Source organism: Phyllobates terribilis, unplaced genomic scaffold (assembly GCF_046119375.1).
Source record: "Phyllobates terribilis strain yellow unplaced genomic scaffold, ASM4611937v1 Scaffold_3__8_contigs__length_932513732, whole genome shotgun sequence".
NCBI classification, from domain to species: Eukaryota; Metazoa; Chordata; class Amphibia; order Anura; family Dendrobatidae; genus Phyllobates; species Phyllobates terribilis.
Genome location: NW_027362763.1, coordinates 315,594,673 through 315,614,715, shown reverse-complemented (window position 1 = coordinate 315,614,715; position 20,043 = coordinate 315,594,673).

The following is a 20,043-nucleotide window of genomic DNA, read 5'->3' as shown; positions in this document are numbered from 1 at the left end:
ATAAACGTTACATTTGTAGAGAGGTCAACAAGGCCTATGATGAAAGGAACACCATTCCTACAGCAAAGCACGGAGGTGGATCGCTGATGTTTTGGGGATGTGTGAGCTACAAAGGCACAGGAAACTTGGTAAAAGTTGAAAGAAAGATGAATGCAGCACGTTGTCAGCAAATACTGGAGGTAAATTTGCACTCATTAGCCCGGAAGCTGTGCATGGGGCTTAATTGGACGTTCCAACATGATAACGATCCAAAGCACAAGGCCAAGTCGACCTGTCATTATCTACAGCAGAACAAAGTGAAGGTTCTGGAGTGGCTCAGTCTCCTGACCTCAATATCACTGAGCCACTCTGGGGAGATCTCAAGCATGCAGTTCATGCTAGACAGCCCATTAATTTACAGGAACTGGAGTTTTTTTACGTAGAAGAATAGATAGCTTTACCATCTGAGAAAATAAAGAACCTCACCCACAACTACCACAAAAAACTTCAAGCTGCCATTGATGTTAGAGGGGGCAATACACGGTATTAAGAACTGGGGTATGAACTTTCGATCAGGGTCATTTGGATGTTTTTGGTTGTCATTAAGATTTAAAGAGAGAAAACACAGTAGTTTGACAATAAATGCTTCACCCAACCAATAACCATGAGTGGAGAAAAAGTTTTTTTGTTATCATTCATACTCTGAAACAAGCCAAAGAAAGGAAAAATTTTGCTGGGGTATGTAAACTCAAGCACAACTGTATATTATATACACATGTGGTTAAAATTCTTGGTACCCCTTGTTTAACGAAAGAAAAAAACACAATGGTCACAGAAATAACTTGAATCTGACAAAAGTAATAAATTAAAAATCTATGAAAATGAACAAATGAAAGTCAGACATTGCTTTTCAACCCTGTTGCCACAGAATTTAAAAAAAAATTAAAAACTCATGAAATAGGCCTGGACAGAAATGATGGTACTCTTAACTTAATATTTTGTTGAACAACCTATTGAGGCAATCACTGCAATCAAACGATTTCTGTAACTGTCAATGAGACTTCTGCACCTCTCGATAGGTATTTTGGCCCACTCCTCATGAGCAAACTGCTCCAGTTGTCTCGTGTTTGAAGGTTGCCTTTTCCAGACAGCATGTTTCAGCTCTTTCCAAAGATGCTAAATAGGATTTAGGTCAGGGCTCATAAAAGGCCACTTCAGAATAGTCCAATGTTTTCCTCTTAGCCATTCTTGGGTGTTTTAGGTCATTATCCTGTTGCAAGACCCATGACCTGCGACTGAGACCAAGCTTTCTGACACTGGGCAGCACATTTCTCTCTAGAATTCCTTGATAGCCTTGAGATTTCATTGTACCCTGCACAGATTCAAGACACCCTGTGCCAGGTGCAGCAAAGCAGACCCAGAAAATTACAGAGCCTCCTCCATGTTTCACAGTAGGGACAGTGTTCTTTTCTTGATATGCTTCATTTTTCCGCCTCTGAACATAGAGCTGATGTGCCTTGCCAAAAACTTCCATTTTTATCTCATCTGTCCATAGGACATTCTCATGTAGCTTGGCAAATTCCAGTCTGGATTTTTATGATTTTTTTTCAACAATGGTGTCCTCCTTGGTCATCTCCTATGAAGTCCACTTTGGATCAAACAACAACGGATGGTGCAATCTGACACTGATGTTTCTTGAGCTTGAAATTCACCTTTAATCTCTTTAGAAGTTTTCCTGGGCTCTTTTGTTACCATTCGTATTATCCGTCTCTTTGATTTGTCATCAATTTTCCTCCTGCGGCCACATCCAGGGAGGTTGGCTACAGTCCCATGGTTCTTAAATTTCTGAATAATATGTGCAACTGTAGTCACAGGAGCATCAAGCTGCTAGGAGATGGTCTTATAACCTTTACCTTTAACATGTGTGTCTATAATTTTCTTTCTAATCTCCTGAGACAACCGTTTCCTTTGCTTCCTCTGGTCCATGTTGAGTGTGGTACACACCATGTCACCAAACAGCACAGTGAGTATCTGTAGCCCTATATACAGGCCCACTGACTGATTACAAGATTGTAGACATCTGTGATGCTAATTTAGTGGACACAACTTGATTTAACATGTCCCTTTTGTCACATTATATTCAGGGGTACCATCATTTCTGTCCAGGCCTATTTCATGAGTTTAATTTTTTTTCAAATTCTGTGGAAGCAGGGTTGAAAAGCAATGTCTGACTTTCATTTGTTCATTTTCCTAGATTTTTAATTTATTATTACTTTTGTCAGATTCAAGTTATTTCTGTGACCATTGTGGGTTTTTCTTTCATTAAACGAGGGGTACCAACAATTTTGACCACGTGTGTATATGTACACACAATGCTCACCATAAATGAATACACCCCTTTTGAAAGGAGGAATTAGTCCTACAGGTAATTGTATTTCTGGAAGTCCATCATGACAGCACACCAAGGAGGTAGTCCTCTTACCCTCTATAGCAGGGTGTGGGGAACCTTTTTTCCGCCAAGGGCCATTTGGATAGTTATACCATCCTTCTGGGGCCATACAGATTTTCCGCTAACTCCGCCCAAAAGGTACGACCTGACGCTGACTCTGGTGTCAGGACGTAATATCTCAATGCATGCCCCTCAAAGTTCAGTAGTAAACACTGCATACACGTGCTCACAGAACAAGAAGATACTAAAGAACCGGCAGCCATCAAAATACAGCTGCTGGCCCAAGCACTGCGATTCCTGGGAATATGCCCAGGGGCCGGATAAAAGGTCATTATGGACCATAAATGGCCCTCGGGCCTGAGGTTCCCCACCCATGCTCTATAGGAACAGGAAACATACAAGAGGTTAAAAAGCCCTTCTATCCTCACCCACCAGTGTCTTTTACCAAGTACCACACTATGCAACTAAGCACAGATGGCAGAACGAGTTGTAATGGACCGGTCCGTGCACTCCCTTCCGAGGCCAAAGCAGTCTTGGGTGGCCCATGGAGATCTCCAGAACACAGATAACATGGTCAGACTAGTCAAAAGGTATCAGGGAGTCTAGGGTTCCTTGGGGAGGCAACCCTCTTCATTCTGTTGATCCCAAAAGGGGGGAGGATGCCCAAAAGGGGGTGGGGCGTCCAAGGTCCAAAAGGGACTGCCAAGGTAATTCCGAAGGTCCCAGCTGGGGATATAATTGTTATGATCTGCAATAAGTACTAAAGAAAGCAAGGGGGAAAGCTGTCCCTACAGTAAGACTAAGCTGAATCCCTACGATGAGGCGGGCTGCCTGTTCCTAGCGAGCAGACCCGCCTTAGTCCTCGGCTATTCTGAACGAAGACCTATAGCATAAAGGGGAGGGGTCCCTAAAAGGACTAAGGACTGGAACAAAAAAGGGACACCTCCTTAACAGAGAAGTTGTTGCAGAACACAAAAAGATAAACTGACAAAAAGGTACTAGAGGTCCCAGAAGGACCAAGCGAACTGACAGAGAAAGGCACAGAAGCACCTGGCTAGCAAAACAATCAAACAACACTGAAGTCCAGCACAGCAAAAAGGGCGGAGCTGGAATATAAAGGCAGATGGTCACGTGACTGCAAAATACAAGATGGAAAAAACAAACAGGAGGGTTCTAACAATAATACGCTGGAGATGTGAAGGCTAAGGTCATATAGCTGCCTGTTGTCCTCCGGTTCACCGAGCAGATGGACTGTAGCCTGGGACGCCGCTGTTCATACTATGCATATCTGGCTTTAGTTTGAACTGTCCACCCAGCAAGGGGCCACAAGCTTGTCCCGTAAAGGTAAATGGTCTGCAAATGAATGGACTGCTAGATTCAGGGAGTTTAGTCATCCTCGTGAGGACCACACTGCCTCTCCAAATGATCCCTGGGAAGGTTGGCATCCGCTGCATTTAAAAGAGATGCTAAAGATTATACAGTGGCAAAGAGTGGTCATTGAAACAGCCCGAGGTACTGAATCCCATGAAGTCGACGTGGTGCAGAACTTATTGCATCCAATCATAGACCAGGACGTTGGCTTGTTTTGGGACTTGTAGGGGAAAGGGATAGGGCTCGGTTGCTTGAATAAGAGATGGGTCGCCCCAAAAGAAGTCTCACCACACCAGAGTCTGACTGGTTTCCCTTTTGTGTCCTTGTTGGGGATGAGGAGGTAGTATCCTGAGTCTGACATTCCTGAGTTAGGGGTGACTGGCGAAAATTTGGGGTCCACCCAACATAGGGACCTAACTCTTAAGAAGGCGTTCAATAACTAATAATTGTTGGTACCAGGACCGTATAGACCAGGGGTCCCCAAACTGCGGCCCGCGGAGGACTTTTATCCGGCCCGCCGGGCTATGGGCAGAGGAGAGGAGAGCGGTGTCAGCGCCCGCCCTTCCCCCCGCTTGCTCAGGGCCCCGGCAGGCGGATACTTACCTCTCCCCGTGCCTCCGCAGATCCGCTGTCTTCCTGCTCTGCGCTTCCTGTGACGTCTCAGGTCAGAGGGCGCGGTCTTTACACCGCGCCCTCCCGAGTGCCATTACAGGCAGCGCAGAGCGGGACAACGCAGCCGCAACGCTGGAGTCCAGACCAGAGCAGCGGCAGCAAGTGAGAAGTGAGGTGAGTATTGGATTTTTTTTTTTTTTAATGTATGGAGGCATAGGTCATTATATGGGGGGGGGTGACATCCTGCAAGGGGTATAATATGGGGGGTGACATCCTGCATGGGGCATTATATGGTGGGGTGACATCCTGCATGGGGCATTATATGGGGGGGTGACATGCTGCATGGGGATTATATGGGGGTTGACATCCTGCATGGGGCATTATATGTGGGTTGACATGCTGCATGGGGCATTATATGGGGGGTGACATCCTGCATGGGGCATTATATGGGGGGGAAAGGGACATCCTGCATGGGGCATAATATGGGGGGGTGACATGCTGCATGGGGCATTATATGGGCGGGGGGGTGACATGCTGCATGGGGCATTATATGGGGGGTGGCATCCAGCATGGGGCATTATAAGGGGGGGGGACAGCCTGCATGGGGCATTATAAGGGGTGGAACAGCCTGCATATGGCATTATAAGGGGGAAACAGCCTGCCTATTGGGAACATTTACCTGCCCATTGAGGACCTATGCTGCCTATTGGGGATATTTACCAGCCTATTGGGGACATTTACCTGCCTATTGGGGACCTATGCTGCCTATTGGGTACATTTACCTGCCTATTGGGGATATTTACCTGCCTATTGAGGACCGATGCTGCCTATTGGGGACATTTACCAGCCTATTGGGGACCTATGCTGCCTATTGGGTACATTTACCTGCCTACTGAGGACCGATGCTGCCTATTGGGGACATTTACCTGCCTATTGGGGATATTTGAACAACAAAAGACAGAAATGGAGCTTAACAGAATACAATTAGAAAAGAAATTTTATTGATATAAATACAGTAAGGTACATATAAAATCCATAAGAGGGAATATAATTCCTGATGTGTGCAAAAGAGAGCAGAAAATCCCCCCACAACAGACCTCAGGTAGGCATCATTAAAGTGCAAAATATGATGTGCAGAAAAAAGTAAACACTATGCATACCCAACCACAGGGGAGCAAAAAATGTTGCTACAATACCCCATAATCTATACAAAAGCTGAAAGCAATATTGAGTAATAGGAAATGCAAGTGGATACACATAGAGCTGAATGATGAAACATCAAAAAAGCTGGTCAAGGCACTAACCCAAGGGCTGAAAACTGCCCAAAAGGGGAAAAGGGGAGTACAGAAAATACAAAAAAACACCTACCCAACGCGCGTTTCGCGTGGACAATGCGTTGCTTTCTCAAGGGACGGTGTAATGCAATCCATCCAGGACCTTTAAGTATCCTTGGCAACCGGTCACGTGTAATGACACGTGACCGGCCGCCAACCAATGACGCTGCTAAAAGCGGCGCATGCGCATCCAGAAGACCGCGCCCCCCCGCCGCATCCCCGGCAGTCAAGCCCAGAAGTGCACGCGCCGAGCCAGTCAAAAGCCAACCGGCACAGCGCATGCACGGGCATAAAGACGCCGGGGAGCGGCACGAGAGCACGGCCACGGGACGCGCACGCGCACCACAGCGCCACCAACGGTAAATAAAGGAACGGCCAGCCAAAAAACCCCTTCAGAACAATAGACAAAATACAAAAAGCCACAACATAGCACAGTACAAGTTTGCATGTGTATAATAAGACAGTACAATATGATATACACAACAGCACAACATAAAATGACTTGACTCCACGTGGCACAGTACCGATTCAAAGTCCAACAAGAGGGGAGGAAAGCTATCCAAATCCAAAGCTGGCCGTCCATAAAAACACAATATGCATGATTAATGATTGTCGTGTAGCTGATTTAACCAAAAAGAATAAAGAGAGGTCCTAGATGGAGAACAATAAAATAAAATGAATATACATATAATATATTATAAAAACAACCCAATTCAAAACCCCGATCATGAGACAATAATGAAAAGAAAAAAGAAAAGAAAAAGAAGGGGGAAGGGGAGAGAGGGGGGGGGGGTTTAGAGGGGGGAAGGGGAATAACAATGTATGGTCAAAGGAGGTAAATATTCTGAATAGAAAAGGGACCATTAGATAAACGGGGCAAAACTAAGTGACTCGTTGAGGCCAGAGGGGGCCATAGTGCCAAGTGTAACTATCCACCGTGCTTCCCGTTGTGCAAGAAGTTTTTTCATATTGCCACCTCTGGACCCCAAATGGACCTGTTCTATACCCCTAATCATAAGAGATCGTGGATCACAATTATGGTGATCTTTGAAATGGCGGGGGATCGTTTTAAGATCCGACAAATCGATCACGTTCTTCGCTGCAATAATGTCCCTAACATGTTCTCGTATTCTAACTCTAAACTCCCTGGAGGTGAGTCCTATATAAATAAGAGGACATCCACATGTGGCGTAGTAAATAACATTCCTACTGCCACAGGAGATCCATTGTAAAATCTTAAATTGCCGATCACCTCCAGCGGAGTCAAAGGTTTTGCATCGAAGAACGTTCGAGCAAGCAAGGCAATGCCCACAAGGGTAACAGCCCAATGTGGGTTCAAAAGATGACAAAAATGTATTATTAGGAGGGACATAATGACTTCTAACAATAATGTCATTCAAATTCCGAGCCCTTCTTGGGGTCATAGATGGCCTATCACCTAGGACCTGAGTTAATGAAGATTCAACACCAAGGATAGGCCAATGTTTCGCCAAGATCTCTCGCATATTACCCCACTCACTATTAAAGGTAGAAATAAACCGGATCTTATTGTTTCCCGTGTCCTCTCTTTTATGTTGGTATAATAATTTAGACCTTGGAGTTGTCCTAGCCCTCACATAACCTCTCTTAATGGAACGCCGACTATAACCTCGTTGTAAGAATCTTAATTGGAGATCTCTTGCCTGTGCCTCAAACAGATGGCTGGAGGAACAAATCCGTCTCACCCTGAGGAACTGTCCGACCGGGACGGCCCTCAAAGTGGCAGGGTCATGGGCAGACGAAGCATGTAAAAACGCATTAACTGCTGTCGTTTTCCTAAAGACGTCGGTCTGAACGGACGACTGAGAGTCGACCGCAAGGCTGACGTCTAAAAAAATCGATTTTAGTTGAATCATATTTATAAGTCAATCGAATGTTGTAATTATTATTATTCAGTCTGTCCATGAATATCTCGAGCTGCTGCGCCGTGCCCCTCCACAAAAATAAAATATCATCAATATATCTATACCAGCACAGCACATGGTCAGCGGCCCATGACCCCTCGCCGCCAAAAATCTGTCTCTCCCAAAAACCCAGGAAGAGATTGGCATACGAGGGGGCACAGGCCGCACCCATGGCTGTGCCACGCTTTTGTGAATAGAATACATCTTTGAAAGTAAAAAAATTGTGGGTGAGCACAAAGCGCAGCAGCCCAAGAATGAAGCCACACAGAGGGCCATCCAGGTCGGAGGCCCCCAGGAAGAAACGGACAGCCTCCAAACCATCACCATGATCAATGGAGGTATATAATGCCTCCACGTCTGCAGTAACAAAAAAAGTATTGGCGTCCACAAAGATGCCGTCAAACCTAGTAAGGACGTCCGTCGTATCCTTGGTGAATGAGGGCAGGGTCTCCACTAAAGGTTTTAAATAAAAATCAATAAATTTACAAATTGGTTCACATAGGCCCTCCACCCCCGACACGATCGGACGTCCAGGCGGATTGGCGGCATCCTTGTGGATTTTAGGCAATAAATAAAATGTAGGAATCCTAGGAAATTGGACAGTAAGTCCCTCCAGGACTTTTTTAGTTATGATATTTGATTCAAAGGCACCAGCAAGGATCCTCTGGAGTTCGGCCGAAAAAGAGGCCAAAGGGCTGGAGGGCAACCTCAGGTAGGTATTAGTATCCCTCAGTTGTCTAAAGGCCTCGCGTTCATAAAGAGTGCATGGCCATACGACAATGTTTCCCCCTTTGTCTGCCTGTTTAAAAACCACATCGCGGTAGGATTGCAAATTCTTCAAGGCCAAACGTTGATCAGCAGTGAGATTGTCGGAAGTACGTCGAGTAGACAACCTCCTAAAATCTTCAGCCACTAGTTTTGTAAAAATTTCCACCGCGGGACTCAAAGACAGAGGGGGAAAACGTGTGGATTTAGGTAAAATGTTTTGGGGAAACCCACCTTGAATGTGAGGCGTTTGTTCATTGAGGAGGTCCTCCAGCACCTGAATGGCCTCCCTCTCGGCCGGACTCACAAGAAGAGGTGTAGTGTGCTTTTTATGATGTAATTTACTAAGAATCAATTTCCGAGAGAACAGGTGCAAATCCTTCAAGGCTGTGAAAAAATGGAACCCATTAGTTGGTGAAAAAGTGAGACCCTTACTCAGGACCTCGAGTTCATTTTTAGAGAGGACACGGGAAGACAAATTGATCACCTGTAAACCTCCTTGTGTTTCCATCCCCGATTGGCCTTCACCATGTCCCTGGCGCTTGGCATTCTGACGTGTCCTAACACGGTTGGTGTTGTTCGTATATCCAGTAGCTGCTGGAATGGAGGACTTTCTGATGGGCTGTAGACTATCATATGAGGACGTGGACCTCTGAGAGGAAGATCTAGATCTGGGAGGGGAGTGATCCCTTGTCCGCGATCGAGATCTATTGGGAGTATTCCTCCATTTATATACCCTGTTGGTTCTAAAGTCATTAAGATCTCTATGGAGTTTTTTGGTTTTATTCTTTTGTAACTCCTCAGCCCATTTTTGTGTTTCCAGATCAATGTCCTCATTAAGTTTTTTAAGAGCACCTGGTGATAATTCTTTCTTAAGTGTGGAAAGTAGACTATCAATCTCCGTTTCCAATGTTTCCAGAGAGGAACGATTTCTGTCTTTCAGTAATTGTATAAACCCCCGGGAACAACCTGTAGCTAGATCCTCCCATTGATTTTTGACTATTGGGGATATTTACCTGCCTATTGGGGACCTATGCTGCCTATTGGGGACATTTACCTGCCTATTGAGGACCCATGCTGCCTATTGGGTACAGTTACCTACCTATTGAAATACCGGTTGATTTAACTTTACTTGTTCTTCATTTTAAATATTGTATTTGTTCCTGTATTGTTTTTTTTACTACAAAATAAGATATGTGCAGTGTGCATAGGAATTTGTTCATAGTTTTTTTTAAAAAACTATATTCCGGCCCTCCAATGGTCTGAGGGACCGTGAACTGGCTCCGTTTAAAAAGTTTGAGGACCCCTGGTATAGACGGAGGGTGTTGGACATGGCCCATTCACATGTCTTGGGGGGGGGGGGGGGGGCTATCTGGGTGTGGAAAAAAACGAAGAACGGGTCATTTAGAGGTTCTATTGGCCCGGGTGTCACCGGGAAATCTTAAAGTACTGCAAGTCCTGTCCCACCTGCCAGGTAAACGCCCCAACCTCTCACCTCTCACTTCTGAAGTCCCCTCATTCCATTGCCCATCATAGAGGTGCCGTTTGAGCGAATTGGCATGGATTTGGTCGGCCACCTGGTTAAATCTGCTTCTGGGCATCAATATATATTGGTCATCCTCTACTATGCTATACGGTACCCTGAATCGGTTCCCCTGAGAAATTCCTCCGTGAAAAGTATAGCCCGCGAGTTGGTCTGCATTTTTTCCCAGACAGGACTACTGATGGAGATATTGACTAACCAAGGAACACCCTTTATGAGTAAGGTGATGAGGGAACTGTGTAAGACCCTGCAAATTACTTAACTGAAGACGTCAGTGTCAGACAGATGGGCTTGTGGAAAGGTTCAATAAAACCTTAAAGAGTATGCTTAAGAAGGGCATAGAAAAGGACAGTTGAGACTGGGACTGTCTCCTTCTGTATCCGTTGTTTTCTTTCGGGGGAGGTTCCACAAGCCTCTACCAGTTTCTCTCCTTTTGAACTTCTGTATAGCCGACATCTGTGGGGTCTACTTGATATAGTGAAGGAAACCTGGGAAGCTGAAGTCACGCCCCACTGGAGCGGCATCGAGCACAACACTCAGATGCAGGAGAGGATTGCAAAGGTAATGCCCATCATAAAGAGGCATCTGCTCCAGGCACAAGAGGCTCAAGCCAGGGTCTACAGCCGGTCAGGCAGGATGAGGCAGTTCAGCCCCGGGGACATAGTCCTTGTGCTTATTCCCACGGTAGAGAGAAAGGGGCCTTACCATTTGACCAAAACTTAGGAGGTGGTAGATAAGCTTGGTAAAGTGAACTATAAAGGTTCATCAACCAAGAAGACGTAAACCGTACAAAGTCGATCACATTAATCTCATCAAGCCATGGCAAGACAGGGAGCCAGTTGAAACGTCATGTTTGCTGTTCAAGCTAGAAATGGATATTAAATGTGTCACAGTAGTGGAGATGCTGTCGAAGGCTCAAAAACAGCAGTATCGGGAATTGCTGCAGCAGAGCAGGGACCTGTTCTCAGATTTTCTGAGGTGTGAAAAGGTCATAGGAGGTTCTGACGGAACCCCACGTGCGGGTGAACTTGAAGCCCTATCGAATTCCAGAGACCTGGCAAGAGCTGATCTCCAATGAAGTAAAGCATATGCTGAATCTCAGAGTTATTGATGAATATAAGAGCGGGTGGTCTAGTCCAATTGTCCTTGTTCCACAACCCAATGGCAAATGGAGATTCTGTAATGATTATCGGAAGCTGAACGAAGTCTCCAAGTTCGAAGCATATCCGATGCTGCGTGTTGATGAGCTGATTGACAGACTTGGGCTGGCAAGGTACATAACCACCTTGGATCTAACGAAGGGATATTGGCAAATACCCATGTCACAAGAAGCCAAGGAGGTTTTTTCTACCTCCGATGGATGCTTCCAATACGTCTAGATGCCATTCAAACTGCAGGGAGCTCCAGCCACTTTCCAGAGGGCCATGGATCAGATCCTCGCCCTCCATAAGAATACCTGGACAATATCGCAATCTTCAGCCCGGATTGGGGAAGTCATCTGTGAAAGGTCCAGGCAGTGTTTGATGCTCTCAGGGAGGCAGGATTTTCTATAAATCAATAAAAAAAGTGCCATAGGGAAAGAAGAGGCCAAATACCTAGGATGTGTAGTAGGTAGAGACGAGATCAAACCCCAGATCAGTAAAGTGGACGCAATCCAGAACTGGCTGAGACCACTCTCAAAGAAGCAAGTTAGGGTCTTTCTGGGGATCATGGGGTACTAGATGAGGTTTCTCCAATCTTTGCCATGAAGGCTGCACCCCTGACTGACCTCCTTAAGGAGACAAAATCAGCTATGGCCAAATGGACTTCGGAGGCGGAGACGGCCTTCCAAGAACTGAAAGTAGCTCTGTGCAAACAACCGTTCCTAGTAGCCCCCGACATTAAGAAGCAATTTGTACTCCAGACGGACGCCTCAGATGTCGGATTAGTAGCGATCTTTTCTCAGAGATACAAGGAGAGGAGCACCACGTCTGTACCCGATTTGGAAACTATCGGCATGCGAGAAAAATTATTCCATCGTAGAAAATCAATGCTTGGCCATAAAGTGGGTGGTGGACACATTGCGATGCTATCTGTTAGGGCAAAAATTTTAATTAGTGTCAGACCATGTCCCACTCAGGTGGATGAGGGAGAAAAAGGGGAAAAATGCTCGAGTTACCCGCTGGTTTCTAGCCCTGCAGGATTTCCGTTTCCATGTGGAACATAGAGCCGGGAAGCTACACAGTAATCCTGATGCTCTCTCAAGAATCCTGTGTCTAGTTGTAAAAGGTGTTAAGCCCCACGGCTTTAGGCAGAGTGGGGAGGTATGTAAGGTGGCTGCCGTACACATAGATGATGGGAGGTATGTATCATGGAGGTAGTTGTTCTCTGTGATGTAAACCTGGAGTAATGGCCTAGTACACATAGTATTAAGAAGCTTGGAAGAGCATCCGGGCCAGGTTTAAGGGCAGCTGGAGAGATAGGTGGGTCTGGCTGCCCAAATACCCCACCCCTGGGTGTGGTGTACACTGTAAAATGGGCCTGTTAGTTTCACACGTCTGTGTGTAGAGGTGTGCAGGCCTCCAGTATTGTTTGTCTTTGCTAAAGGACTAAAAAGCTGGATTCTAACCCAAGCTGGCGAGCCCGTACTATTGTATGAACCTTTTACTTTAGGTTTCACTTTGTGCCGGACAAGGGCTACATTTAAGTTTTCCTGTGATGAGGATTATGTGGAATCAAATAAACCAGCTGGACTTTTAAATAGAAACGGTTCCTGTTATACCTCATCCCGCCCCCAAGTGAGTAGCATTGTCACAAGATGTTAGGTTCACATAAGCACAAGAAATTCATGGGAGGGAATGTAAAGGTACTGTCATGATGGTCTCCTGGACATACAATTACCAGTAGGACAAATTCCTCCTTCCCAGGACATCCCTTCTGACAGAACATCAGGAGAATACCAAATGAAGGGACTACGGAGGGATTACTGCCTGGTGGACCTTTCTCCTGAAAGCAGTCTGCTGATTTTACAACATGTCCAACTTGTAATGATTGCAGAAAGTGTTTACTCTTGACCACATTGCTGCTCTGCAGATCTGATCCACTGAGACTCTTGCCCATTTCACCCAGGAAGTTGAAAATGATCATGTTGAATATGCTTTGATCTCTTCTGAATGTGTTTTTAATTCCACGGAATATGCCATACAAATCGTGAATTTTATCCATCTAGCCAGAGTTGATGTCGAAGCCTTCTTGCCTGTGCTCCTCTCCCGAATTCTATGGAGAAGTTGGAATTCAGCCTCCACTCTTTGGGAATCAGCAGATATTCTAGCACGGCTCATCTAAAATCCAATGAATGAAACTAATGATCTTTTTGATTTCTGGGACGTTGCCATAAGGAGGGTAAGAATCTCCCAATTCATGTTGAAGGTTGACACAATCTTTGGGAGAAACGTTTGGTCTAAGCTGAGTATTATGTGGTCCTCTAGAACCTTGAGGTATGAATCCTTGACTGATAAGACTTAAATTTCGATATCCTGTTAGTAGATAGAAGGCGACACTCCAGCAAGCGATTAAATATGAAGATCCTTTATTCTTTACACACAATTTTAAAACATGGAGCCGGGGAAGCGGGGGTCCTTCAGGACGATGGCCGTTTCGCACCAAGCTGGTGCTTCAACTGGTCCAAATACAAACTACACATAGGGGGATGGTTCTTAAATAAGAACTAAGTAGTCTGTCTTAAAGGAAAGCATCTTAAGGTTTACTTCCTCCTCAGGTTTGATAGGGGCTCTACAAAGAGCATTCAATAATAAACTTAAATCCCAATTCACACTGTTCTCCATTTTCTCCGTTTTTTTTTTTTTTAGGAGGAACGTGAAGCGCTCGATGGCCTTTCTAAGCAGCATACAGTTGAAACCAGAAGTTTATATACACTATATAAAAAGACACATATGCATGTTTTTCTCAATATCTGAGATGAAAGCAGAATAAACCTTTCCCGTTTTAGGTTAAATAGGATTACCATAATTTTTAATATTTGCCAAATGCCAGAATAATGAAAGAGAGAGAATGTTTTAAGGCATATTTATTATTTACTGCAAAGTTAAAAGTTTACATACACTAAGATTACTATGCCGTTAAACAATTCTGGACTGCCCATATGATGTCATGTGTTTGTAAGCTTCTGATTTTAACATCTGAGTTAGAGACACACCTGTGGATGTATTTTAATGCACACCTAAAAACACACTGCTTCTTTGTGTAGCATCATGGGAAAGTCTAAAGAAATCAACCAAGATATCAGGAAGAGAATTGTGGAATTGTGGACTTGCACAAGTCTGGCTCATCCTTGGGAACAATTTCAAGATACTTGAAGGTGCCTCGTTCATCTGTACAAACAATTATACGCAAGTACAAACAAGATGGGAATGTCCAGCCATCATACCACTGAGGAATGAGACACGCTCTGTGTCCCAGAGATGAAAGTGCTTTGGTCCGACATGTGCATATTAACCCAAGACCTTGTGAAGATGATGGCGGAAGCTGGTAAGATTGTGTCAATATCCACAGTGAAACGAGTACTGTATCAACATCGGCTGAAAGGTCACTCTGCCAGTAAGAAGTAATTACTCCAAAACAAACATAAAAAAGCCAGAAAATTAAGTTTTGCAAATGCACACAGGTACAAACACCTTCATTTTTGGAGACATGTCCTGTGGTCTGATGAAACTAAAATTTAACTTTTTGGCTATAATGACCATCATTATGTTTGGAGGAAAAAGAGAGAAGCTTGGAAGACTAAGAACACCATCCCAACTGTGAAACATGGGGGTGGCAGCAACATGTTGTGGGGTTGTTTTGCTACAGGAGCAACTGGTGCACTTCACAAAATAGATGGCTTCATGAGAAAAGAAGATTATGTGGCAATACTGAAGCAACATCTCAAGACATCAGCCAGGAAGTTAAAGCTTCGGTGGAAATGGGTCTTCCAAATGGACAATGACCCGAAGCATACTGCCAAAATGGTAACAAAGTGGCTTAAGGATAACAAAGTCAATGTTTTGGAGCGGCCATAACAAAGCCCTGATCTCAATCCTATTGAAAGTTTATGGGCAAAGCTGAAAAGGCAGGTGCGAGCAAGGCGGCCTACAAACCTGGATCAGTTACACCAGTTTTGTCAGGAGGAATAGGCCTAAATTCCGACCAACTATTGTGAGAAGCTTGTGGAAGGATATCCCAAACGTTTGACCTAAGTCATTAAATTTAAAGGCAATGGTACCAAATACTAATGAAATGTATGTAACCGTTTGACTTTATAATCAATAGGGAGAATTAGTTGTCCTTGAACATATACTGTCAATTTGCTGCGCTACTGCGAAAACATGAAAATCAAACATAAGGTACTAGATCAAGTAGCTAGATCATTGACCAAACCACAGCAAGGTTAAAAGTAAACAAATCTCTTTTATTAAACATAAGACAAATTCAAAAACACAAGTAGATTAAAGGATAAAAAGCACCTCAGACTGAGATCATACCATGCTTTTTAACACAATATCATTTAACAGAATCCCAATAATAGCAATAACAATAGTGGAAACCACTACACTTGTCTTTAAATATTTAAATGACCTACTCTAAATGCAAGTTGATAATTTCCAATCAGCATATCAAATTAGTGCTTGTAAAGCTACACAATTGCAAAATCAGGGAAACAACACATATTGCAAATAGAATCAAATATACCATACCTAGGTGTAATAGTTGTAGTGTGGCTACAAAGCGAGCATATGGTCCCTCCACCCCAACGCATGTTTCGTGTCCTAACTTCCTCAGGGGACGTCAATGATATAACTACTTGATCTAGTACCTTACGTTTGATTTTCAAACTTTTGACTTTGCAGTAAGTAATAAAAATGCCTTAAAATATTATCTCTCTCATTATTCTGGCATTTGGCAAATAATGAAAATTATGGAAATCCTAAGTGACCTAAAATGGGAAACGTTTATTCTGATTTTCATGTCAGATATTGAGAAAAGAATGCATATGTGTCTTTTTATATAGTGCATGTAAACTTCTGGTTTCAACTAAGTCCGAGCTGCCATCTTCTAGTTTGTGGTTAGGCTATCTCAGCTCACGCAAAAACCACTAGGGACTGCGGGGTCAGGATCTCTAGTCTGTTCAGGAACTGGCAGGGTCAGTTGCCGTTTTTTAGCTTTACCTATTATCCCGAGTGAGTTGCTACTCTAGCATAACACCAGCTCTGGAATAAAGCATCGATTTCATCAGGATTTCTTCTGGATTCAGGGAGAAGAAATTCTATACCTTTGCATTCTTCCTGGGCGGGAATAAATCTACCTGAGGGACACGCCAACGCTTGGTCAAATGTTGGAACACTGCCGTGTTCAACACCCACTCTGAAGTCCACAATCTCTCTCTGCTGATGAAATCTGCCACCTGATTCTGCGATGCTCTCAGATGCACTGCCAAAATAGAACTATCCTTTCTGCCAAAGGAATATCTTTGAGGTCAAAGATTGGAGAAGACGATGTCTCGGAAATCTCTGGTGACGAAGAAATGAGACTGTCATGATGGATGTGGTCAGGCAAGATTTTGACGTGACGGTCTTTGAGACGGGCCTGGCATCTCTTTGATGTCTTCCATACTGCTTGCAGCTCACTATAATTCAAGGATCGGCAACAAATCTCCGATGACCAGGTGCCCTGCAGGTATTGATCCTCTACCTGAGCTCCCCAACCTGCATTGGTGACTGTGACGAAGGGAGATAAAGTCTAGGGAATTCATCTTTGAAGATTTTGCAGGGAAGTCCACCAGTTCAGGAAATTTTTTACTATCGCAGATAGATTCATGACTTTCCTAAGCGCCGGGTGCGGAGCACTACCCTTATCATGGTTCCCTGCCGGCGCTGCCATCAGCAGCAGAAGGGACCATGATGAGGGTAGTGGTAGTCTTCTCCCGGTGTACCCACCTGTAAAAATAAGAAGAAAATAATAAAATCCATATACTCGGGGGGGGGGGGGCTGGGCCGGGGGGGTATATGCTCCCCCGGCCGGTCACTAAGCGGTAGCTTCAATCCACCAATCACGCTGATGAACAAATGTGAGTCAGATGGATTACTGCGTGGGACACTGGATTATTTCATCTTCGGACAGGTGAGGGATATTGTGATTTTTTTTATTTTTGGTTTGTTTACAGGGGATAATGGCTTCAGGGTATTAGGTGTAAAGATGAGTATAATGTGTTTTTTATTTTATTCTTATTTTTACACCTATTGGAGACAGCGATGGCAGAATACTACTTTCAACATTGTCACTTACTCGTGCTGATATCAGCGCAAGAAGGGGACAATGATGAGACTTGCCTTCAGCACCCGGCCCTTGGGAACAGCACGGACTGTACCGCTGATTCCCAGGTGCCGGTACGTGTGGTTCTAATGCGGCACACCGTTGTCACACAGACGGATATCTCCAACCAGAAATATCAGGACGTGTGAAAGAGGCCTAAAGTCAGTCATACATAAGACTAGGTACCACTGACCTACTACAGTGCATGACTCTGCAGAGCGCTACCTTTCAATTCCTTTTCTGTGTTTTTTTAACGTATGCTCATTTGCCTGATACTTAGGCTAAGTGCCCATGATGTAGAAATGCTCTGGATTTTTCCTGAGCGTTTCTGCATCTCCCTGACAGAAAAAACGCATGCGGATTTTACATATGTTTTTCCTGCCAGGGACAAGTGGAAGTGAAGCGTTTTGATCATGCAATTTCGCATGCGGGTTGTCAAGTGCTTTCCAAGTGATTTTAGCATCACTTGGAAAGTGCTTGACAACTTGGTCAGGTCCTTTTAGACCACCGCGAGACACCGGGGAGCCAGGACGCATAACTATGGAGACCGGGGGCCAACAGAAGGTATAATGTATATTTTCTATTTTAATTAATTAATTTTTTTACAGGTAGAGTCTGGAGGAGAGTCTTCTCTTCTCCAGACCCGGGTACCATCCGCACATTGAATCGCTTAATATCCACATGTGCACATGTAGTCATGCGGATATTAAGCGATTCAATGCAAGTCAATGGCGGCAAAAACGCTGCGATTCCGCAAAATAATTGGTAGTGCTGTGGATTTTTCCGGAGTGATAAAACGCAGAGGAAATTTCCGCAGCATGTGCACAGCGGATTATCATTGGGGAACATGGCAGACCTTCTACCAAGCGTTTTTTAAGCGTTTCTGAAGCAGAATTGCTGCTGCGGAAATGCTTAAAAAACGCCTAGTGGGCACACAGCCTTAGACTGTAACAAGGACAACCAACTTAACGTATGTGTACACGTTGCGTTTGTGCTGCGTTTTTTGCGTCAGAAAACCACAGTGTTTTACAGTATCAGCAAAGTGAATGAGATTTCTGAATTCTCATGCACACGCTGCTTATTTTTTAATTGCAAATTTGAAGTAGTTTCAAATCTGCCGCATGTCCATTTTTTCAGTGTTTTTCACCCATTCCAATGAGTGGGGGGAAAAAAAATGCATAAAAAAGCTGCATCAAAAACATGTGTATTTTATTCAGCGTTTTTCCTGCCAATGGACACGTTTTTGGTGCCAAAATGTCTGCAGCAAATACTTAATGTGTACATATACCCTTAGGTTATGTGCACACGTTCAGTATTAGCAGCAGAAATTTCTGCATAACGCATAAATTACACGTGCTTTTGTCTCACTTTTGAAATGCATTTTTCTGCCACTCATTAGTATTTGAAAGCCGCTACAAGAATTGACATGCTGCAGATTTGAATCTTCTGTAAATCCGTTAGGAGAAAATAAGTGACGTAAGCATACACTTTGCAGGGACAGGAAAACGCTGCGTATTTTCCTTGCCAAATTTATGCTGCAAAATACACATCAAAAACGCAACATGTGCACATAGCCTTAAACAAGATTTGCACCACATTTTTAAATGTATCCAGGTCTACAACAAAGAAAGGAAATAACTAGAGATGAGCGGATCAATTTGTGGGGCGGCTAAACGGGAGGCTGCAAATCTCTTACCTGATGTCACTTGTTTGTTTTTTACGTACAATATGCACTGACAATGCGCTCTGTTGCTGGCTCGTCACTTCTGACTAGAGCTGGTGAGAGCGCATTGTCACTGTGCACGGAGAACAACAGAGCATAGAGACAGGAATCTGCTGAGCATCCGTCAGAATTGACAACCAACACATGCTCAGCAGGCCAAGAACTTGGCCCTAAAATGGGGGGGGGGGGGGGGGCACTGATAACACTTCGTTTCAGGGTGGGGGCAGAGGCTGTACCAGTGCCTGCAGCCTCAGCCCCCTGATGACATCTCATTTGAGTAACCCAGCATGCACTGGGGATTCTCAATAGCAGCGTCATCAAAGAGGAAATGAAAAAAAATAAAGAAGTTAGAGTAGTAAGGGAAGGATAGGAAATTTTTTAAATTAAGGTATATCAGATTATGACATTAGATACAGATCTAGGAGTAAAATAAGATTTAGTTTCGGGCCAGCCCTTTAATGAATCAGAGCCAATAAGTATAGGCTGCTAATCATGGGCCACTGCTTTGTGCTTGCCCCCCCAGGCCAAAATTTGCCAGCCACCACCTGCATAAACTCACCTCTCCTAGGTGTCCCCCACTGTAATCCATGAGACCGCTGCTACCCTCATCATGGTCCCTGCTGGTGCTAATCGCAGCACCGGCAGGGAACCATGATGAGGGCAGCGTTTAACAACAGTGCTTGGGAACAGCGCCATTCCCAGGCGCACGTACGTGTCATGGGATTCAGGGGTTGTTCAGCGAGTTAATGTTTAAAAATATGCGCTTATGGTATTCTCCATTGGATTGGTGATAACTTCTCAATCGCTGAGCATCTGATCACCGGGACCCCCAGTGATCGAGAATTGGAAGAGCCCTGCATGAATGGAGCGGTGGTCAATCATGCGCACAGCTGCTACATTTATTCTTATGGGAGTGCTGAAAACCAGCAGCTAGTCTCTGTATGTCCACATTCCTACTGACCAATAATTGCAAGCAC